At 40.5% G+C, this 22,350-nt stretch overlaps 1 protein-coding gene across 10 annotated transcripts in view; it reads right to left on the bottom strand.

Annotated features, from left to right (window-relative positions):
- LOC140480462 (histone deacetylase 9-like) overlaps positions 1-22,350 on the bottom strand; it is a 778,931-nt gene that overhangs the window by 460,625 nt on the left and 295,956 nt on the right. Inside the window, exon 1 of one of the 10 annotated variants that reach the window (XM_072575353.1) lies at positions 9,895-9,949. The exons of the other annotated variants lie outside the window; for them this stretch is intronic. The gene's annotated coding sequence lies outside the window, so the exon portion shown is untranslated. Of the gene's footprint in view, positions 1-9,894; positions 9,950-22,350 lie in introns of those variants that run through there. 10 annotated transcript variants of the gene reach the window in all.

Raw genomic sequence — 22,350 nt, forward strand, 5'->3', positions numbered from 1 at the left:
TATTAACAATCAAGCTCATCTGAAAAGTCAACAGCCTTTGGCAATGAAAATCAACTGTCAAGAACACCTGTCAACAGTGTCAAGAGGAACTGTAAAAAGTAACTGCCAAAGGAAGCAGTCAACGTTTCAAGAATTTAAAAGTCCTGCCCTTTAAATAATTGAAAAGAAAATATCTGGCATGTTAAAATAAATACACTACTGGCTATTTTAGCCAAATTAAGCCTGAAGGCTTCCATTACTACATTTCTGCTACTCTGCTAATTTCATAACCATCAAATAACACAGTAGGTTGCCTGCCATTTCACAGGTTGATTGACAGTGACAGGTGTCTAAACACTCTCATAAATTGGACTATGAATTCCAATGCTTTTTCTATATGGTATTACGCATCTGATTTTTTTTTTCTTTTAAGGCTTTATGTCATTGAAGGAATGGAAATGTAGTAAATAGGATTTTATGAATGAGATATATTGTTGACAGAGTAAATTCTGCAATAAATACTTTGAACTTTATTTTAAAAATCCTTATTTTATCTCAGCAGGTTTTGAGGTGTGCCCATTGTGGATACTGGGTAGGTTGACGTGTTATAAGGCTAAGAGTGTTGGATGGTGAGGCATGAATTGAAATTAATTGGAAATAAGCTTTCACAATCTATAAAGATCCATGAGTGGTGGGTACAGAGATTAAGGTCGGGGCTTGGAGGGTATAAGAAATATCAGAGGTGGCTACAGGGCATGAGTCATTCACTGTAACCATCTTCATTTCAGGGGATGCAGGCGTCCAACTGTTTCCTTCCCCCACAATACACCCTGCCATTCCAGAATGAAGATTGAACTAACTGGGGAAGACTGTCCCGCAGCTGACATCGTGATCCATGGAATTTTCCACCTCACATCACCAGTTTCACGAGCAAATTTCTATACCCTATTGTTACGGCAAAACAGATTAATAGAGGCAAAAACATTAATTTTTTCCCATCCTCGGGTGACAGAGGTAAAAATAAGGATAATTTCTTAAAAATTAATGAAAGGCTTGAGGTTAAGTTTTATAGAAGCCCTCTAGTGTGGAGACAGGCCCTTTGGCCCAACAAGTCCTCACTGACCCTCCGAAGAGTAACACACTTAGACCCATTCCCCCTACCCTATATTAAACCCTGACTAATGCACCTAACCGGTACATCCCTGAACACGATGGGCAATGTCACATAGCCAGTTCACCTAACCTGCACATCATTGGTCTATGGGAGGAAATTGGATCAAACCCATTGCAGACAGAGGGAGAATGTGCAAACTCACACAGACAGTCACCCAAGGCTGGAATTGAACCCAGGTCCCTGGTGCTGTGAGGGTGCAATGCTAACCACTGTGCTACCATGCTGCCCTTGCCAAACTGTTTCTTGCCAAAATTCACATTCACAGCTGTGCTAAGCATAATGTTGTTGTACAATGTCACTTAATTGTTACAATAGCTTAATATAAACTTTAAATACAAAAGCTGATACAAATGGAATAATTTATAATCTGTAGATATGATAACTTTCCTTTAAGCCATATCAAACCTCAAAATCTCATTTTCTTCAGGTCTGGGATTGACTATTATGTCAAAAAATGCAGAAATTTTAGAAGTGAAAATGGAAAGAAAACTCAACCTTAATTGACAAACACCAAAAGATAAATTTATCTTTTCAAAATAACTGCTGTTGAATCTTTGTCAAAATAACAGAATTGCTTCATTTTTCAGTAAAAATAATAATTCTGAACCACTCTGTGAAGCAACTGAAGAGTAGAGTCCGTGTAATAACATTGCTATCAGTCTTTGTCACCCAGAAAACAGAAAGCCAACACTTAATGTAATTTTCAATGATGCAGAACATGACACTGATGGTTGTATGCTATAGTCATGGTTACCTTAGGCATTTTGCAAAGTATTGCTTCAGCTAACAACAAACAGCTGCATTTTGTGCACTGACGTAAATTGTGAGATTAAATGCACCCTGAAACAATTTATCTGTTTTTAATTTATGAGGACAATTTCTTGCTAAAATAAATCAACCAGATGAAAGCTGAGAAAAAAATATTCCATGGCAAAATGAAAATGAATACAAAGAGAAGCTACCCAATTAGAACAGTGGGAAGAGAGATTATGTTATGCAAATAGGAGAAGAAAATGAATAAAATGTCAGGGTTTCTTTGCAAGTGAAACTTAAAGTATTAAGACAGATACACTTCCAACAAGGCTTAGTTTTACTCATCTCCACTTCAAGGGCTGCAATCTCGTCTCTTCTCCTTGGGCAATGCCTTCACTATGAATCTAATCTTTTGGGGAATATTGGTTTAGATTTTGTGGCAACACTTAGTCATTTGCAGCTAAAGAAATCTAAAATATGATGGGTGGCTAATCTTCCCTTCCTGTTCATCCCTGACCTGGTCCCCATAATACAACGGTTATGGCATCTACCAACCTGTCTGGGCATTCTTAGACCTTTTGAGGGCCAAATATTGCCTAGTTAGGTCCTCAATCTGCCTCCACTGCCATAAAACACCTGGAAATGTTAGGCGAGAGAGGGTAATACTGCTTTGTTTAAACAATTTTTCTGAAAAGGCAGGAAGGGAGCACATCACTCAAGGGGTGCCCTGTGTCCATCTGACACATCCCCCTACAAGATGTTGCATAATTTGTCCTCCTCCACCTGATGCACAAACCAAACCCACACTTTCTGCCACTCTCTCTGGGCTTCCTGATCCTTTCCCATTGAATAGCCCAGAGTTACCTCCTTGCAGTGGCCATTTCTCCCTCATCCTGGGACCTCTTGTAGCCTCTGCAGCCCCCATTACTGAGTTAAGGTTTCACTGAGAAGGTTCATAGAACATTACAGCGCAGTACAGGCCCTTCGGCCCTCGATGTTGTGCTGATCTGTGGAACCAAACTGAAGCCTATCTGTCCTACACTATTCCATTCTTGTCCATATGCCTATCCAATGACCATTTAAATGCCCTTAACATTGGTGAGTGTACTACTGTTGCAGGCAGGGCGTTCCACACCCCTATTATTCTCTGAGTAATGAAACAACCACTGATATCTGTCCTATATCTATCATCCCTCAATTTAAAGCTATGACCCCTCATGCTAGCCATCACCATCTGAGGAAAACGGATCTCACTGTCTACCCTATCTAACCCTCTCGTTATCTCTCAGAGTTTTGTACAGCTGCGAAACTCTCTCCCTCTACCAATAAAAGCTAACACACCGTTTGCCTTCTTAACAACCCTGTCAACTTGGGTGGCAACTTTCAGGGATCTGTGTACATGGACACTGAGATCTCTCTGCTCATCTACACTACCAAGAATCTTACCATTAGCCCAGTACTTTTTATTCTTGTTACTCCTACTAAAGTGAATCACCTCACACTTTTCCTCATTAAACTCCATTTTTCACTTCTTAGCTCAGCTCTGCAGCTTATTTATGTCCCTCTGTAACCTGCAACATCCTTCAGCACTATTCACAACTCCACCGATCTTTGTGTCATCCGCAAATTTACTAATCCATTCTTCTACGCCCTCATCTAAGACATTTATAAAAATGGCAAACAGCAGTGAACCCAAAACAAATCCTTGCAGTACACTACTAGTAACGGAACTCTAGGGTGAACATTTCCCACTAACCACCACCCTCTGTCTTCTTTCAGCTAGCCAACTTCTGATCCAAACCGCTAAATCACCCTGAAACCCATGCTTCCCAATTTTGTGCAATAGTGTACAGTGGGAAACCTCATCAAATGCCTTACTGAAATCCATATACACCACATCAACCACTTTACCCTCATTCAGCTGTTTGGTCACCATCTCAAAGAACTCTATAAAGTTTGTGAGGCACGACCTACCCTTCACAAAACCATGTTGATTATCCTTAATCAACTTATTCCTCTCTAGATGATTATCAATCAGATAGAGGAGAAGACAATCAAATCAGGTGTTGACTTTGCTTCTGTGTGGTGTATTGGAACCTCAGCAGTATACCCACCTCTTGTAAAATCCATTGTTCTAGCCTGCTCCTATCCTGTTTCATCCTATCATAGAATCCCTACAACATGGAAACAGGTCATTTGGCCCAACATTTCCATACCAACCCTCTGAAGAATAACCCCACCCAGACCCATTCCCTACATTTACCCTTGACTAATGCACCTAACTTACACATCCCTGAACATTATGGACAATTAAACATGGCCAATTCATCTGACCTGCAGGAGAAAACCAGTGCACCCGGAGGAAACCCACGCTGACATGAGGAGAATGTGCAAGCACCACATAGACAGTCACCCAAGGCTGGGGTCGAACTCAGATCCCTGGCGCTGTGAGGTAGCAGTGCTAACCACTAAGCCACCATGCTGCCCATACCTGGCTCAATGTTTTTCATTCTTCTGTCAAGTCCTTTCTACCTCACATCAGTGATGATTTTGATGTCCTCTAGTTTCTACTCTCCTGGCCCTACTCACCTTCATATTGCCATTTTTAATTTCTCTGTACTCCCAACAGAGATGTTCTGTCCCCTTGTGTTTGAATGGAAGTTGAATCATACATTACCAAACTCTTCCATTTGGCTCAAGGATTTTTCACACTGAATACTTTCTGCTTTAACTTTATATCCTTTAAATATGGGTGTTGTTTTAGATTCCTAGCTATACCTACCTGTTTATAGAATATGTAGAAGAAATCTACTCCATGTTTCTGCCATTCACTATGATGTAATTCTACCTACAAGCCAGCCCCATCATCTTCCCTCATCTCTCATCACAAACAGGACATAATTGACTTCCCAGGGAATTTTACTGTTGAATGGAAGAAGAGAAGAAACCGACTGTGAGCTGGGTGGTGGAAGTTAGACAACAGGCTACTGTGGCTGCCTCTGAAACATGTTACTCTCTGATCAGTAGGTCCACCTTAAGGAGGATGAGTAGACACTCCTGAGAGAATTTAATGAAGACTAGGAGCAGAAACTAGCTTCAGAGGATGCAGAATAAAGCTATGGTGTGGAAGGCACATTCAGGCCCCTGTGTACAGTATATCATTTCTTGGCAACACCATCTGCTCTACATAAATACATTTTTACCCGTGATATGATCTAATCTGTACCACTTTGATGTGCTTTGGAAACCACACAGATCCCATTCATTTCACTAAAGAACAAATTGGCGATCGTTAAGTTCAGTTTTAAGGTAATTAGACAAAATAACAACACAAATATAAGAGCAATTGGACTGTGAAACTCTGAAATGTACTGCGGGACCATTTGGTGCTATGCATTGGTAATAGTTCATGGTAATTGACGTAGCATCCATTGAAAAGGTATCACTTCATTAATCAACAAGTATACCTCAAGAAACTTAATCTGACTTATGAATGATGTGGCGATGTCAGTGTTGAACTAGAATGGACAAAGTCAGAAGTCACCGGACACCAAGTTAGAGTCCAACAGATCACTTCATCTGACGAAAGAGCAGCGCTCTGAAAGCTTATGATTTTAAACAAACCTGTTGGACTATAACCTGGTGTTGTGTGACTTCTGACTTTGACTTATGAATGTATTACTATTTCAGAGACCAAGTCAAAGTGTTAGCAGGCTGGCTTACTTCAGATCTGCTCTGCAGTTAAAAAAAAAGCCTTGTTTTAAATGGATAAAATTCCCCAAACAACATTGTTTTAGATGATAAAACAAAATGGCCTGATCGACATTATCTTAGATGATTTAAATACCCCAATCAATATTGTGTTGGATGGTAAAAAGAAGCCATGCTCAACATTGTTTTAGGTGGCTAAAAATAATCCTGATCAAGTGTATCTGTTTCTCTCCATAGGTGCCATCTGATCTGTTGTGTGTTTGCAGCATTTCTTGTTTTTATTCTTTCAGATAATATCTGACCCATGTTGAAATCAATCCAGAAACTGATGCGTGTGTTGATCATATGGACTTGAGATTAACTGGGATAAGCTTCCTGTAAATGATATACAACGTGGTGTGAGTCACTGTCATAAAGTGTCAAATCAGAATAGTCAAGACTGGTTGTGGTGTCTCACAGTAAAACAGTCGAGTAACACACATTGTGTGAGAAAACTGGTCACTTTGATAAGGTCATTGAAAGTGCAACCCAACAGAAGAGAAAAATTAATAAGGATACCAAAATGTGAGCATGTTGCCTATCTTGCGTTCTCTTTATTTCACATTAATTTGAATGTCACATATTAGATGTAATAATAGAGGAATGAGGATTGATGTGGATCAGTTTATTTCCAATCTCCTGAAGTGTATGAAACTTTTACTCACTGAATTAGGGACCGTCTTATTGTGTATATAGATTCCCACATGAACACACAAAACCTGGGAGAGACCAGAGAAGGGAAATGCACTCCCTATGAAGATGTAAATCCTACCGGACCTTCCAGAAGTCGCCTGATGAAGGAGCGTCGGTCCGAAAGCTAGTGTGCTTCCAATTAAACCCGTTGGACTATAACCTGGTGTTGTGTGATTTTTAACTTTGTACACCCCAGTCGAACACCGGCATCTCCAAATCATTCCAGAAGTCAAGTAGGTGGTTAGTTGCCGGCAGGATTTTTATCGAGAATCAGGACCTGGGATTAGGAAATCCTGACTGCCAAGAGCTGCCAGAGGCTAGAAGCTCAAGAACTTGGCAGTGACATAGTGAAGGCCATGGCTGGTACCTATGCAATATCTCCAATTTCCCAGAATAGCAGATACATCATCAGAAAGGGGGCAGGGGGAGGGATCTCACAGGGTAAGAATCAGAAACAAGGGCAGAAGTTAGCTCCAGTTTACACTGCCTTGCCCTAGCTCTAGTTGATCAGTCATATGCAAACCAAATGACCCCCTCCCCCATTCCAATTGATAGGCTGCTCATACTGACCTTCTAGGTGAAAGTGGGTACTGCAGATGCTGGAGATTAGAGTCAAGATTAGAGTGGTACTGGAAAAGCACAGCAGGTCAGGCAGCATCTGAAGGGCTTTTGCCCAAAATGTCGATTTTCCTACTCGTAAGATGCTGCCTGACCTGCTGTGCTTTTCCAGTACCACTTTAATCCATACTGACCTTCTAGTCAGATTGGTGGATACTTTCTTGACCCACCTGGAACCAAACTAATTGCAACCCAGGCAGGCAAACGCTTGAAGGGCTTCATTAATTGACCAGTTCAGAACCTCAACAGACAACAGGGCAGGAAGGCGGAGCTTGAAGTTTCACGCTCTGAACTTAATTCAAGAGGAAGCAAGAATATAATGGGGTCCTGGCCTACCAACATGCAACATAACGAAGTTCACTTCCTACCTCTAAGCCGGGAATATTTAAAAAGTATTTGATTTAAATTGTCTAAGAATGATTATGATTGAAGGTCATTAAGATTATTTAATTATTTTAGCTCTAATTAAGCATTCCAAAGGGCTTTGGGAAGCAACTGGACTGATTGTTTGTTCCATTTTGGATAAATTTAAAGTGTCTGGTACTTATTACAGAAAAAAGTGGAAGATTTGAGTGTAATTTGGGATGACTTGAATCTCAGATGGTGGTGAAACAGACTACGGACATGAGGCGGAAGACCTGTCAAAATAGTGCACTGAGAACAACCTAGCTCTCAATGCCAGCAAAAGCAAGGAACTTTCGGCGGGATGTTACTCATGCCCCCCTACACATTAACAACACAGAGGTGGAATGAGTGGAGAGTGTCAAGCTCCTGGGAGTGGTCATCCACAACAAACTTTCTTGGACTCTTCCTGTGGATGCACTGGTTACAAAGGCCCAACGACATCTCTTCTTCCTCAGGCAGCTGAGAAAACATGGCATGACGATGAATACCCTTGCCAAATTTCATAGGTGCACCATCGAGAGCATTCTGTCTGGATGTATCACTACCTGGTATGGCAACTGTACCATTCCAGATCGGAGACAATTACAGAGAGTAGCGAACTTAGCCCAGACAATCATAAAGGCCAACCTGCCATCTATAGAATCCATCTACCAGGATCGCTGTCAAGGAAAGATCCACCCCACCCCGCCAATGCTTTCCTACTATTGGGGAGAAGGTACAGAAGCCTGAATACACGCACTACCCGGTTTTTCAACAGTTTTTACCGTACTGTTGTTAGAAAATTGATTGGACTTGCAAATTCTTAACATTCTCCTGTATCTGTGCTTTTGCTTTTGCCGCTGTTTACCTATTATTTACTTATCTATGCTACTTAACTCTGTGATCTGCCTGTATTGCTCGCAAGACAAAGCTTTTCACTGTGTCTCGGTACATATGACAATAAATGCAATTCAATAAAACAAAATGTAAGTTTGTACCAACCTTGTATGTGTTAGAATCCATGTCAAATATTTATGGGGCTAGAATTGGGATGAATTATTGAATTGATTGGAATGAATAATAAATGGCTGCCCTTTGCAGAATACCAACTGGCAAACACATGTCCACCACAAGATAATAGGGGAATCAAACATCTACTTATGCCAAGACTGCCAGAGAATCAGGTATGTTCTTTCCATAGAGTCGCAAGAGTATACATTCTAATAAACTGAAACACAAGTTCAACGGTATTGATCAAGGGATGTAACCTGTGCCTAGCACTGACCTACCAGATGCTTATGACTATTAGATATATTAAAGCAATGCTGATATATCCACAAGCAAATCAACAATCATGAGATAACCAAGGAACCAGATAGTTATTATCATGAGAAAACCAGTGAGTTGATTTCTAATTGCATTAGAATACCTGAGAACTGAACACACAATCATCACAACATTCACAAAGAATTGGAGCTATACTCACCACTTTAATACTCAGGAAACAAAAGCCACAAAACCAACAAGGAACTGAGCTCACACCAAAAAGTATGTCCAGAGATTTGAACACGTAATGAGATTAGTCCATAAAGAAATCAATAATGCATTGCTAAAATCAACCAATCATGAACATAAGCTGAGATATAGTTGTAGTATTTAGAGAAAATGTACAATTAATATAATTTTAAATGGGCCACGTATCAGTTGCTAGGCTACAGGTCACAATACTAAATCGATCTACTGTAAGCAATTTGCATATGTGTGAAATTATGGCTATGAACTGCATAAATTACAGTCTGAGTCACTTTGTGTCCAAAAAGAGCTAATCGGCATGAAAAGGGGAATTTTTCTTTCAAAGCAGGAGGAAGTGAAATGTATTATAATGATTAATCTACTTTCTTCAATTGTAAGTACAGTGACTAATTATTGACCCTGTAATTTTTAGGATGTACTATAAAGAAACAACTAAATACATGCAAAGTTCTGAGACCAAGCTTGAGAAATAAAAGACCACAATTTTTAGGCTCAGAGTGTGAGTGTATGTGTATTTTTTTTAAAACTTGCAGTCCACTTGAAGTTACCACAAAGGTGACAAAATGTGCAACTAAATTATAATCGTACTAATATTTATTGAGACTTGGGATATTTTAAGAATGACTTCAGATATCCTGATAATGCCTAGCAGTCTAACCTCATCATGTAAATACCATAAGCTGAATATAACAAATCCACAAATAGCTGAACTGAGAATAGAAAGCTTTCTGCACTGCAATAAATATTGTACTGTGCACATCCTAAAGGCTAAGAATGAGTGTAGTTAGTAAAGAAGAAAATGTACCATCTGTAGTTTACAGACATGAAACAAAATTATAGTGTTTTCAAGCGACAGGTGGTTAAAAATAACTGAGCGTCTAGTTAAAGCTCCTAATCTGGAAAGTAAAAGATGATAATATGTTCAAGTATATAATTAAATTATGCCTTACTGCAATGAGAACATTGAACTATATACAAATATTTAACATATTGTATTTGCAATTTATTACCTGTACTTCAGACGATTCACCTTTCAAAGCTGCAGTAGCAATAACTCATCTTTTAATTCAATGTGTCCATTAACCATGGTGTCAGCAGGATGTGTGTAAGTTATGTTAATTCCAGCATTTCATTAAACTCTCTGACCCAAATCCATGGTCAATGATGTGAAGTTAGCATGCAGGAATGAGACAAACATAACAAGAGGTTGCGAGGGATCAGTGTGAACAGTTACAGAGTCATAGAGATATACAGCTGAGAAACAGACCCTTCAATCCAACTCGCCCATGCTAACCAGAACTCCTCTATAAATTTAGTCCCATTTGCCAGTATTTGGCCCACATCACTCTATTCCCTTCCTATTCATATACCCATCCAAATGTCTTTTAAATGTTGTAATCATACCAGCCTCTACCACTTCCTCTGGCAGGTCATTTCATACATGCTCAGCATTGAGGGAGGGATATGGGGATGTTTCAGGATTGGCAATCATGGTTGCTTTCTGCAAGGAGAAAATAAGCTGAGGGAAAGGGAAGTCCTACGTTTTCTTGTGAGACTGAATGGATGACTCCTGTCTCACAGGGCCCAGTTTATGGTGCATGATGTTTCTGGCCAGCTGTCCCCAAGTGCCAAACACATGGTACCATTGGGATCTGAAATATGTCATGGGACACCAAGTTTTAGATGACAGTAAAGCTTTCTCCTGTCTGAAGGGATCTCACATATGCTGCTTAGCATGGCAGAGAACACAGGTACAGCTCGGATCCCACATTTCCACCAAATGGACTGCAGTGGTTCAAGAAGACAGCTCATTCCACCTTCTCAAGGGCAACTAGGGATAGATAGTAAGTGTTGGCCCAGCCAGTGACACCCACATCCTGTGAGTGAATTTTAAAGGCAGTGCAGTTTTATCCTTTCCACAGCCCTGTTTTAGTTAGATATGAAGGGGGTTAAATTCCAGGCTATGTTTTTTAATACATTTGGTATCCGTTCCTTAAATATTTTATGTCTGGCAGATTTCCATTCCATGAAAGCATTCACGGAGTTTGACAAGAAAAACATTCATTTCAGTCACTGAGACTATTTGGCACCAATGCTCTATCCTATGGTCCATTTTTACTAAGTTACAAGATGTGCACTGTGGTGTATTTTTGACTGTTATATGTAACCTGTGAAATAACAAGCCAGTTCCTCCGAGGCTATGAAAGGACAGGTTGTACCCTTCCACTTTTATTCTGGACATGGAGCTGCAACCAACTGAGAAGAATTACCAACGATGCTAGATAGAATTCCATAAAGACATAACCATAAAGCTAATTTTAGGTGGTTTGTTTCACTATTTTGGTTCGTCCTTGTTGAGCAGAGTAACTCAAACCTCATGACCTCAAACCTCATGACCTCATAGCTTTTAGCATCCGATACGCAGCACTCCAGTATCCATTTTCTGTATGGTAGCCTATATATTGTCTGTTGGAAACTATGATGAAGGTAAGAATGAATTTGTGGTTTTATTGTCTTTTCATTAAGAATCACCGGATATCACACAACTGTGAGAAACCTAGCTGACTATATTTTGTAATCCTGACAAACTATAATATTCAACACAGTTGGCCTGGCTGATACCGGCAAATACAATATAGATTGCTCAGTGCATTTGCTGACTGAGTCAACCAAAGAGTCATGAAGGGTAGAATTGAATGCTCTCTGTCTTGGTAAATTTGAATGAAGGGAGTATTAAATTGGGCAGAAAGGTGGCAGGTGGAGATCATGCTATCTTCCTGCCTCTGCCTCACTAGGTCCTTAGTGGGAAGACTTAGAGATGGCCTTTCTACTTTTTGGCAATTGATGGCCTTAATTGGGAAACTAATGAGAACCTGATCAGCTGGATTAAATTCCACCCAATTTGTTAGTTACAATATTAAGGTACGTGCAACAAGAAAACTCTTATCGATATAAATCTGACACTATTGAAAATACACAAAATTTGAAGACATAATTCAGTGACAAATGTAAAGCAAATTAACATTGCACATTTACTTGTAACATATTTATTTTAACAAAACACTCATTACTTTCTTGCTGAAGCACTTTGTTACCTTTTTTTCACAACAATTTTCCATGACATCATCTCGCTGAATGTTCACCAAAAGTGCAACAAGAGGTGAAAGTGTATGAGAACTTCATTGGCAATAGTGGAATCCTGGAGAATTCATTACCTTTACCGGCAATTATCTAAGGAATTTTCACTTAAAAGGCAATGATAACATCTCTGCAATTTCTACAATCTTCCTTATCTTTGTTCATTGCAATGATTTTGAAAACATTTGCGTTGTTATGAAATACTGATGTAGAAGCCAAACTAAGACCTTCTCCATTGATGAGAAATTACTGGATTAATAGTTTTGTAATAAAACGTTTTGTATTTGTTCTTCAGTTCTTTGTTTAAAGGCAGGTCTGACCCACAGTGCTACTACCTCAACTTTGGATAATGCAAGGAGACAGCTTCTCTAACTATCACAGTCAGAATGGGAATTGAATCTCATGCTGTTGACACCAATCTGATTCAATCAGTTTAGAGACAGTTTACTGGATGAATGCCTGGAATGAGAGTGTTGTCTAATGAGGAAAGGTTGGACAGGCCAGGCTTGTCTTCTCTGGAGTTTAGAAGAGGAAAAGATTCCTTGACTGAAAATTATAAAATCCTGAGGGGGCTTGACAGAGTGGGTGTGAGGAGAATGTTTTCTCTTACAGGAAAATCCAGAATGGTTGAAAAATCAAAGAGTCAACTGATCAAAACAGGGATCAGTGATTTCTTTTTTTTAAAGGCAGACATTAGCAGGTGAATTCTTCCTCAGCAAGGGGTTGAAAGGCTATCAGGGGTAGGCTGGAATGTGTATTTGAGGTTACAATGAGATCAACCATGTTCTTAGTGAATAGTGGAGCATGTTTGAGAGGCTGAATGGCTTTCTCTGATTCCTCCTTTGTATGCTGATACTTGTCTTTTCGACAACTACTCCCACATCCTCCCCAAGAAGTCCAGGTTGCTGTGGCAACATTCATTTTTACTCGTAGCCTGGAGTTATGGACAATGATGACAGAGACCCGATTTTCTTTCCATCACACAGTTGATCAGGAATCACTTCCACTCTTACCACGTGCTGTCAGTGTGTATTGGAGGGATTTCACTAGCCCTTTAGGCCAAACTTCACACAAATCTTCACCTCAACCCTCACCACCATGGATTTAGCTCTGAATACATTTTATTTTTACATTTTCTCTCCTACCTCACTACCTCTTAGGTTAACTTGTTCATGTGAACCACGTTCTGCTTCTTCAATCTTAATTCCGTTTAACACCTACCTTCCATTCCTGGTGAAGAATATCAAGCTGATATTCTTACTGGTTTTCTTTGCTCAGGTCTTCCTCCCTTATGCCTGCAAGCATCACTCGATACTCAAACATTAACTATTACAGCCGTCACCAATTTACATAAATCCGACATATGAATACTCGTATGAGCTCCTATTTTATGTTAATTTAAAAGATCCAACATGCGAATGTTTGGATATACTTATGAACAATTAGTTTATATTGCACTGTATTCTGTTCCAACTTCATACAAGTAAACTTACAAAAGGACTCAGGAAGTGAAACCATTTTTAACCCAGGAATTGCTTGTAGAGCTCATCGTCCATGCAAACTACAACATCATTATCTCCGACCTCTGCTTCATTTGCAATACCTTGAATACATTGTTTCCTGCCAAATCTGTGCCTAGATTTCCTGAACTCCATGTTGAAATTCCTCCATTCCTGGTACTGGCCACCACAGCACTGAAATGGCCCAAATGTGATTGTGACAAAGTAAGCTTTCCATCTTCATTTTTGTCAAATTTCTACAGCCTTTGACAAAGTTGACAACATCATCTTCTTCCAGCAGCTCTTCAATGTTACACTGCTGGGTTGGACTGCTAATCATAGCCAGGGATGATGTGGGTTTTGCTTCTAGCAGGATATGTTACCTGATGCAGTAATGTTTGTGCTATCCCTTATAACATAAGAAACTAGATATTGTATTGAATTCAACAGTTTTGACAGCTTATTATTGTCTGCACATATTATATTCACAGGCAGATCATTGTTTCAGCTAACATGAAGCCGTTCAATTAATAGCAATGAGTTTTCATAGCTATTCACTGTGAAGCTATTACAAAAAACAGCCTAGTTTCAATAGTATGTCATGTTTCAAATGTTCCATTCTAAGATGGTATCTGAGACCTTTATAATCTCAGGTCACATACCTACGTGATATTAAAAGTTTGTTTTCTAAAGATATACTGACATACATTTTTGTGAGAGTTAACACAACAAGATGCCTGTCAATTCTGGGATATCCTGGAAATGGCGAGTTGTTTCACAATGGAGTGTGGTTTTACAGGGCGAGAATCAGACAGAAGGGATGCCATAAGGGCAGGATAGTAGTTAATGAGTCAAATTTGGTAAGATACAGCAAGAAATCTCACTAGGTCCTGTGGTGAAAAACCCTCCAAACAACTCTATGCAAATTGCCAAAAATGTAAGATTTAACTAGAACATAGCACATTACAGCGCATTACAGTTCCTTCGGCCCTCGATGTTGCACCGACCTGTCATACCAATCTGAAGCCCATCTAACCTACACTATTTCATATGTTCATCCATAGGCCGGTCCAATGACGACTTAAATATCCTTAAAGTTGGCGAATCTACTACCATTGCAGGCAAAGTATTCCATACCCTTACTACTCTCTGAGTAATGAAACTACCTCTGACATCTGTTCTATATCTATCATCCCTCAATTTAAACCTATGCCCCCTCGTGCTCACCGTCCCCATACTTGGAAAAAGGCTGTCCCTGTCCACCCTATCTAACCCTCTGATTATCTTATATGTCTCTATTAAGTCACCTCTCAACTGTCTTCTCTCCAACAAAAACAGCCTCAAGTCCCTCAGCCTTTCCTCATAAGACCTTCCCTCCATACCAGGCAATATCCTAGTAAATCTCCTCTTCACCCTTTCCAAAGCTTCCACATCCTTCTTATAATGCGGTGACCAGAACTGTACACAATACTCCAAGTGCAGCCGCACCAGAGTTTAGTACAGCTGTAGCATAACCTCATGGTTCCGGAACTTGATCCCTCTATTAATAAAAGCTGAAACACTGTATGCCTTCTTAACAACCCTGTCAACCTGGATGGCAACTTTCAAAGATCTGTGTACCTGGACACTGTGATCTCTCTACTCATCTACACTCCCAAGAATCTTACCATTGGCCCAGTACTTTGCATTCCGGTAACTCCAACCAAAGCGAATCACCTCACACTTGTCTGCATTAAACTCCATTTGCCACCTCTCAACCCAGTTCTGCAGCTTATCTATGTCTCTCTGTAACCTACAACATCCTTTGTCACTATCTACAACTCCACCGACCTTAGTGTCGTCTGCAAATTTACTAACCCACCCTTCTACGCCCTCATCCAGGTCGTTTAAAAAAAGGCAAAGGGCAGTGACCCAACACCGACCCTTGCAGTACACCAGCTATTGGCATCTCTCTCTGTCCATGTCTCTCTATCTCACTCTCTTAGCCTCTTCTGTTTTATTTCAATCTCTTTCACTTTCAAACCTGTGTTCATTTTTTTCTTCAGCATTTCCCTCTTTCAACACCTTCGTCTTTAAGTCTCAAGCCTGCCCATTTATTTCCTCTCTCCCACTCAACCCACATTTCTTAACTCTCACATTTAACGCCATCAGCTTCCCTCTCCAATCCTCAGTCTCATGTGTTTTTCTCCTTCCTTTATTCAACTTTCTCTCTTGAACCACTCAAATTACTCAGCACCTCATGCTCTAGGAGGTCTCTCTCCTAACATGGTCTTCCTCAACACTTTGTTTCTCAAACATCATTCCATAGTCCACTTATATTTCATCTTTGCTCTCTTCATGCCTTCATGTTATGTCTTTGATGGCTTCCAAAATTAAAGCATCAAATAATCAAATTTGAATATCTAAGGGAACGGTTTTCCTTTCTCTCTATTCCTAATTCTGTTTCTTTTTAACCCATTAGATTTTAGGAGTTTAAATTCTCCCGCCCACGAATGTAAATTATAAGTATGGATCTTTTATGTCAACAAAACACAAGCCTATTCATTAGTTGTGCTCAACATTCAGAATAATTTGAGTACAGGAAAGTAATTTTTTTATGCACCTGTTCTCTCTTTGGCCCACTCGTGTCCTCTATCAGCTGAATACATTTTCCAAAGTCCATAGCTAATATAGGTGTATAATTAGTGCACTGCCAATTTTTCTCATGCTATCAGAGATATGCTGTTAGGAGGAGGAGAAAGTGAGGACTGCAGGTGCTGGAGATCAGAGTCGAGAGTGTGGTGCTGCAAAAGCACAGCAGGTCAGGTCAGGCAGCATTTGAGAAGCAGGATTATCGATGTTTTGGGCATCAGGAATCTGATGAAGGGCTTAGGCCCGAAACGTCGACTCTCCTGCTCCTCGGATGCTGCCTGACCTGCTGTGCTTTTCCAGCACCACACCCTAGACATATGCAGTTACATGGCCTATGTAAATAAAACACTTAATAAAAATTTCATCTCAATAAAGGTTGAAATAGCTCTGTTTTTGAAAGTTATTTCAAGAAACCCAACTGACCAGAAAGTTGAAGCTAAAAAAAGCATTTTGTTCATGCACAGCTGACTGAATAGTACTGATGTGTCCTGGAAAATTAGATACATGGCATATTTATTTCAAAATTAGCTCCCAGTAACAAATCTCAAAATAAAAACAAGAGCTAGCCCAGATGTTGGTACACAGAGGGAAGAGGTAAGGAATCAAAATGCCAAGCTGGCATGAGCTGGCAATGCAGCACTTTTGTGTAGTCAGGTTTTAAAGAAAATGTTTATCTGTTTCCTGATTAAAATACAGTGCACTTATGTAGAGCATATGCACTTTGCAACAGCATCGACACTGGAACCTCAATTTGTATAAAAAACATAGGTCTGGTGCTTGTTTCAGATAGGTAGAGAACCACACATGTAGAGGGCTGTGAAAGTTATAGGCAACAGGTAGTTTGAGTTCGCTAAGCATTATTAATTAAAAATTCAATTCCTTGGCTATCATTGGATCTGCCTAGGTTTATGAGCAAGTCTCATCTATTGGCAGCAGTTTGAAATTTTTAACTTTGAAATACCCTTCATAGTACTACGTACAGAAGTAACAAGAAATGGAGTTGCTTAGAGTAACATTTAAATGAAGCACAACAATCATATGTTGACTTAAAAGTGTGATTGACTTTGTGGCTTTCATTTTAACGTTTCAATCCAATTATTGTAACAGCACAATATTCATCTATTTTATAGTTAGTTGTGCTGAGTGATAGATTAACTGACCAAACACCCTTTGCTGATCTTGAAGCAACATTATCCAAGAATGACTCTCTGGGTGCTTTAATGGTAACTTCTCTTTCGAGGGGTACATGGAAATAGGATCTCACTGTGCTGCTCTCTCAGTTTATTAGGGACCTATTAGAGACAGGGGTCTCATGGTAATATTGATAGATTAATAATTCAGAGCCCATCATGTATTACTTTAGAGAAGGAAATCTACCCTCCACACCTGTTCTGATTAACATGTGATTTCAGGCCATTAGCAACATGGTTGACCCTCACCTGCCCTCTAAACTGGTCAGCAAACTATTCAATTCCAGGACATCAAGGATGGGTGAAGATTACTGGCCTTTCCTAATGACACCCACATCCCATGAAATAATACAAAATAAAACTATGCTGGACTGACACCAGAATGACATTATCTATCTTAATAACTTTTACAGGCACAAGGGACTCCAAGAGAGAATACAAGACACAGGAGTAAATCATTTTAAAATTAATTTTGTGGGATGTGGGCATCACTGGCTGGCCAGTGTTTATTGCCCTGTCTCTAGTTTCCCTGACAAAGGTGGTGGTGAGCAGCCTTCTTAAACTCCTGCAGTCCACCTGCTGTGGATTCACCCACAATTCCAATAGGCAGGGAGTTCCAGGATTTTGACCCAGTGACAGTGAATGAATGGTGATATATTTCCAAATCAGAATGCTGAATGATTTGGAGGGGATCATGAAGGTGACGGTGTTCCCATATACCTGCTGTCCTTGTCCTTCGGGATGGCAGTTGTCCTGGGTCTGGAAGGTACTGTTTTAGGATCTTTGGTGAACTTCTGGAGTTCATTTTGTTGATAGTACTCAGTGCTGCTATTGAGTGTTGGTGGTAAAGGGAATGGATGTTTGTGGATGTAATGCCAATCAAAAGCAGGCTGCTCTGTCCTGAGTGGTGTCAAGTTTCTTGAGTGTTGTTGGAAGCGCACCTAACCAGGCAAGTGAGCAATTTTGTATCACACTCCTGATTTGGGCATTGTAGATGGTGGACAGGCTTTGAGGAGCCAGGAGGTGAGTTACTCGCTGCAATATTCCTAGCTTTTGACTTGCTCTTGTAGCCACTGAGTTTATGTCGTGAGTCCGTTTGTGTTTCTGGTCGATGCCAACCCCCAGGATGTCAATAGTAGGGATTTCAGTTTTGGTAACACTATTGAATGCCAAGGGAGGTGATTAGAGTGTCTCTTATTTGTGATAGTTATAACCTGGCATTTGTGTGGCGTGAATGTTACTTGCAACCTGTCAGCCCAAGCCTGGATGTTGTCCAGATCTTTTTGTGTTTGCACATGGACTGATTCAGTATCTGAGAAGTTGCAAATGGTGCTGGACATTATGCAATCTTGACAAACATCTCCACTTCTGACCTTATGATGGAGGGAAGGTCATTGATGAAGCAGCTGAAGTGGTTGGGCCATGGACACTACCCTATGGAACTCCTGCAGAGATGTCCTGGAGCTAAGATGACTGACCTCCAACAATCACGACCATCTTCTGATGTGTCAGGTATGACTCCTACCACTGGAGAGTTTGCCGCCTGTTACACATTGATTCCAGATTTGCTAGGGCTCCATGATGCCAACTCGGTTGAATGCAGACCTTGATGTCAATTGTTGTCACTCTCACCTCACCTCTTGAATTAAGCTCTTTTGTCCATGTCTGAACCAAGGCTATAAGAGGACTCAAGCTGAGTGACCCTGGCAGAGCACCAAACTTGGCATCACTCAGCAGGTTATTGCTGAGCAGGTGCTGCTTGATAGCACTGTTGATTGCACCTTGTGTCACTTTACTGATGATTGAGAATACATTGATGGGGCAGTAATTGGCTTGGTTGGATTTGTCCTTTTGTTTAATGTAAAGGTCATTCTTGGACAATTTTGCCACCTGGCTGCTGCATCGACATCCGCTGTGGCAAATTACAACATCACTTCCGCCCCCGCCATCCCAGAGACCACAGCCTTGTGCCTCCTCCATCACTAAACCCTTACCACCTGACGCCCGGAGGAAGAATGCCTCATATTCTGCCTTGGGACCCTGTAACCACGCGGAATCAATGTGGATTTCACCAGTTTCCTCACTTCCCTCCCCCCACATTATCCTAGTCGCAAGCCTTCAACTCGGCACCACCCTCTTGACATGTCCATCTATTCGTTCCACTCTCATCTCCGACCTACCACCTTCTCCTTCACCTTCATCTACCTATAGCATTCCCAGCTACCTTTACCCCAAACCTACCCCCCTGCCATTTATCTCTCAGCATTCCAGCCCACAAGCCTCATTCCTGATGAAGGGCTTATGCCCGAAATGTTGATTCTCTTACTCCTTGGATGCTGCCTGACCTGCTGTGCTTTCCCAGCACCACACTCTCGATTCTGATCTCCAGCATCTGCAGTTCTCACTTTCGCCCAATTTTCCACATTGTTGGGTAGATATCAATGTTGTAACTGGAACAGCTTGGCTAGGGGAGTGGCATCTCTCATTTAATGAGAAGTTTCCTCTCATTCTTCCAAATTCCAGACAATTTATACCCAAATTACTCAGTGTTTCAACATAGAATAACCCTCTGATCCCAGAGACCTTCCCTGTACTGCCTTCCTTAATTATGGAGAGCAAGGTTGTACACAATATTCCAAATATAGTATCATCAAAGCCTTGAACAGGTCTTCCAAATGCTGTACTACAATCCCTTTCTTGTAAAGGTCAACATGCCAATTGTTTTCCAAATTGCTTGCTGTGGCTGCATAATAATTTTGGGGTTCTTTATATGAGAAACACATATACTTCTGAACATATATGTTTACAAAATTGCATTTTTGCAAACTATACTTCTTTTCTATTCTTGCAAGTAAAGTGAACAGTCTCCCAGTTACCCATATTATATTCCATCAGCCATCTAGTTGCTTACTCAATTAGTCTGTCTACATCTCTTCGCAATCAGTAGTGGTTTGCTGAGCCACCTTCAGTGGTATACATTGAAATCCCCCCTCCAGAATACATTCTCATTTTCAGTGTTCCCTCCAAATGTTGTTCAACACGGAGGAGCTCTGATTCATCAGCCGAGGGATAACAACAATCAACAGGAGGTTGCCTTGCCACTGTTTAACCTGATGCCTTGAGACTTCCTAGTGTCGCCACTTCTGCCCTTCCTGTGGGATCGGACATATGCAGATATTGGTTTATGGGAAATTGTCTATAAGGTATGATGCCGTGAATATAACTATGTCAAGCAGTGGCCTGACTAGTCTGTGAGAAAACTCCACCAGTTTTCTCATTATCTCCCAGATGTTGGCAAGGTGAACTTTGCAGGGCCAACAGGGCTGTTTCGTCATTGCCATTTCTGTGCCTAGGTTGATGCCAGGTTGTCTTTCCTTTTTGAGACTTCAGAGCGGTTGATACAACTGAGGGCTTGCAAGGCCATTTTGGAGTGGAGTTAAGAGCTCTACCACATTGCTCTGGGTCTGTAGTTGCATAGAGTCCAGACCAAGTAAGGATGACAGATATCCTTCCCTGAAGGAAATAAATGAACCAGGCATTCTTTTCCGACAATTAACAATGGTGTTCATGCTTATCATCAAACCTTTTATTTTAGATATTTATTGAGTTCGATTTCTACCATCTGCCATGACAAGGTTTGAATCCAGGTCCTTGAGCTTTTGGATTAATCCTCAAACATTCCTAACAAACATTTTAAAAATTATTTCCCTTTCAGAAAGCTATGTTCAATTTGTGTAATTGTACAATGAAATACTGTTTGAATGGTGGTTGACATAGATACCAAAGAATGAGTGGATTTGGGAAAGAGGTTCTGCAAAGAGGGTAGGAGGAGCTAGGAACTAAATTAGAGGGCCTGCACAACATTGAGGGCCAAAGGGCTGTACTGTTATATGTTCTACTTCCAGTGATGACACCAAGATTGGTACTAAAGCATCTTGTGAAGAGGATATGAGGAAGTTAAAAATGCTATAGATCAATTGAATGAGCAGTGAAAAACCAGCGAGATGGAGGATAATCTGTGAAAATATGAAGTTGTTCTCTTTGGCAGGAAGGATGAAAAAGCAGAGTATTACATAAAATTCTGCAATCATTCTCCATTTAAGATGGAGGGGGGAATTAAATGCTCTGGTGTATGAATATCAAAACTTTAGCTTGCTGGAACACCACTTAATACTATATTTTATTGCAAGAAGAATTAAACATAAAAGAAAGGATATAATGATTCAGTTATTGGGCATTGGCATACCATTTCCAGTTTTGGACTCTTTATTTAAGGAAGTAGATAAATGCAATCGAGGCAGTTCAGAAAAGGATTACCAGATTAATACCTGGAATGAATGAGTTGTCCTTTAAGGAGGTTGGACAGTCTGGTCTTCTTTCCTCTGGAGTTTAAATAAGTGAGAGATGACTTGATTGAAGTGTACGAGATCTTGAACAGTCTTGAAAAGATGGCCATGTAAAGGATGTTTCCTCTTGAGGGGGAGACCAGAACTAGGCTAAACCAGGCCATGGTTTAAAATCAGGGGTCAACTTTTCAGGACAGACATGAGGGAATTTTGTTTCTCTCAGAAGGCTGGGTGACTTGGAAACTCTCTGCCACAGAAGCCGACTTGAACCATCAAATCTGCACCGTTCAAAAACAGAGCTTAAAAATGTGTTGCTGGAAAAGCACAGCAGGTCAGGCAGCATCAAAGGAACAGGAGAATCGACGTTTCGGGCATAAGCCCTTCTTCAGGAATTCCTGAAGACGGGCTTATGCCCGAAACATCGATTCTCCTGTTCCTTTGATGCTGCTTGACCTGCTGCGCTTTTTCAGCAACACATTTTTAAGCTCTGATCTCCAGCATCTGCAGTCCTCACTCTCTCCTACAGGTCAAAAACAATCAGCTAACTCTTCTAATCCCACTAGTCAGCATTAAGCCCATAGCCTTTTTATATCATGGCATTGCAAGTGTAAATCTTCAATGATATAAAGGCTTCTGCCTCTACCACCTTTACAGACAGAGTG

Source organism: Chiloscyllium punctatum, chromosome 8 (genome assembly GCF_047496795.1).
Source record: "Chiloscyllium punctatum isolate Juve2018m chromosome 8, sChiPun1.3, whole genome shotgun sequence".
In the NCBI taxonomy this organism is placed as follows: Eukaryota; Metazoa; Chordata; class Chondrichthyes; order Orectolobiformes; family Hemiscylliidae; genus Chiloscyllium; species Chiloscyllium punctatum.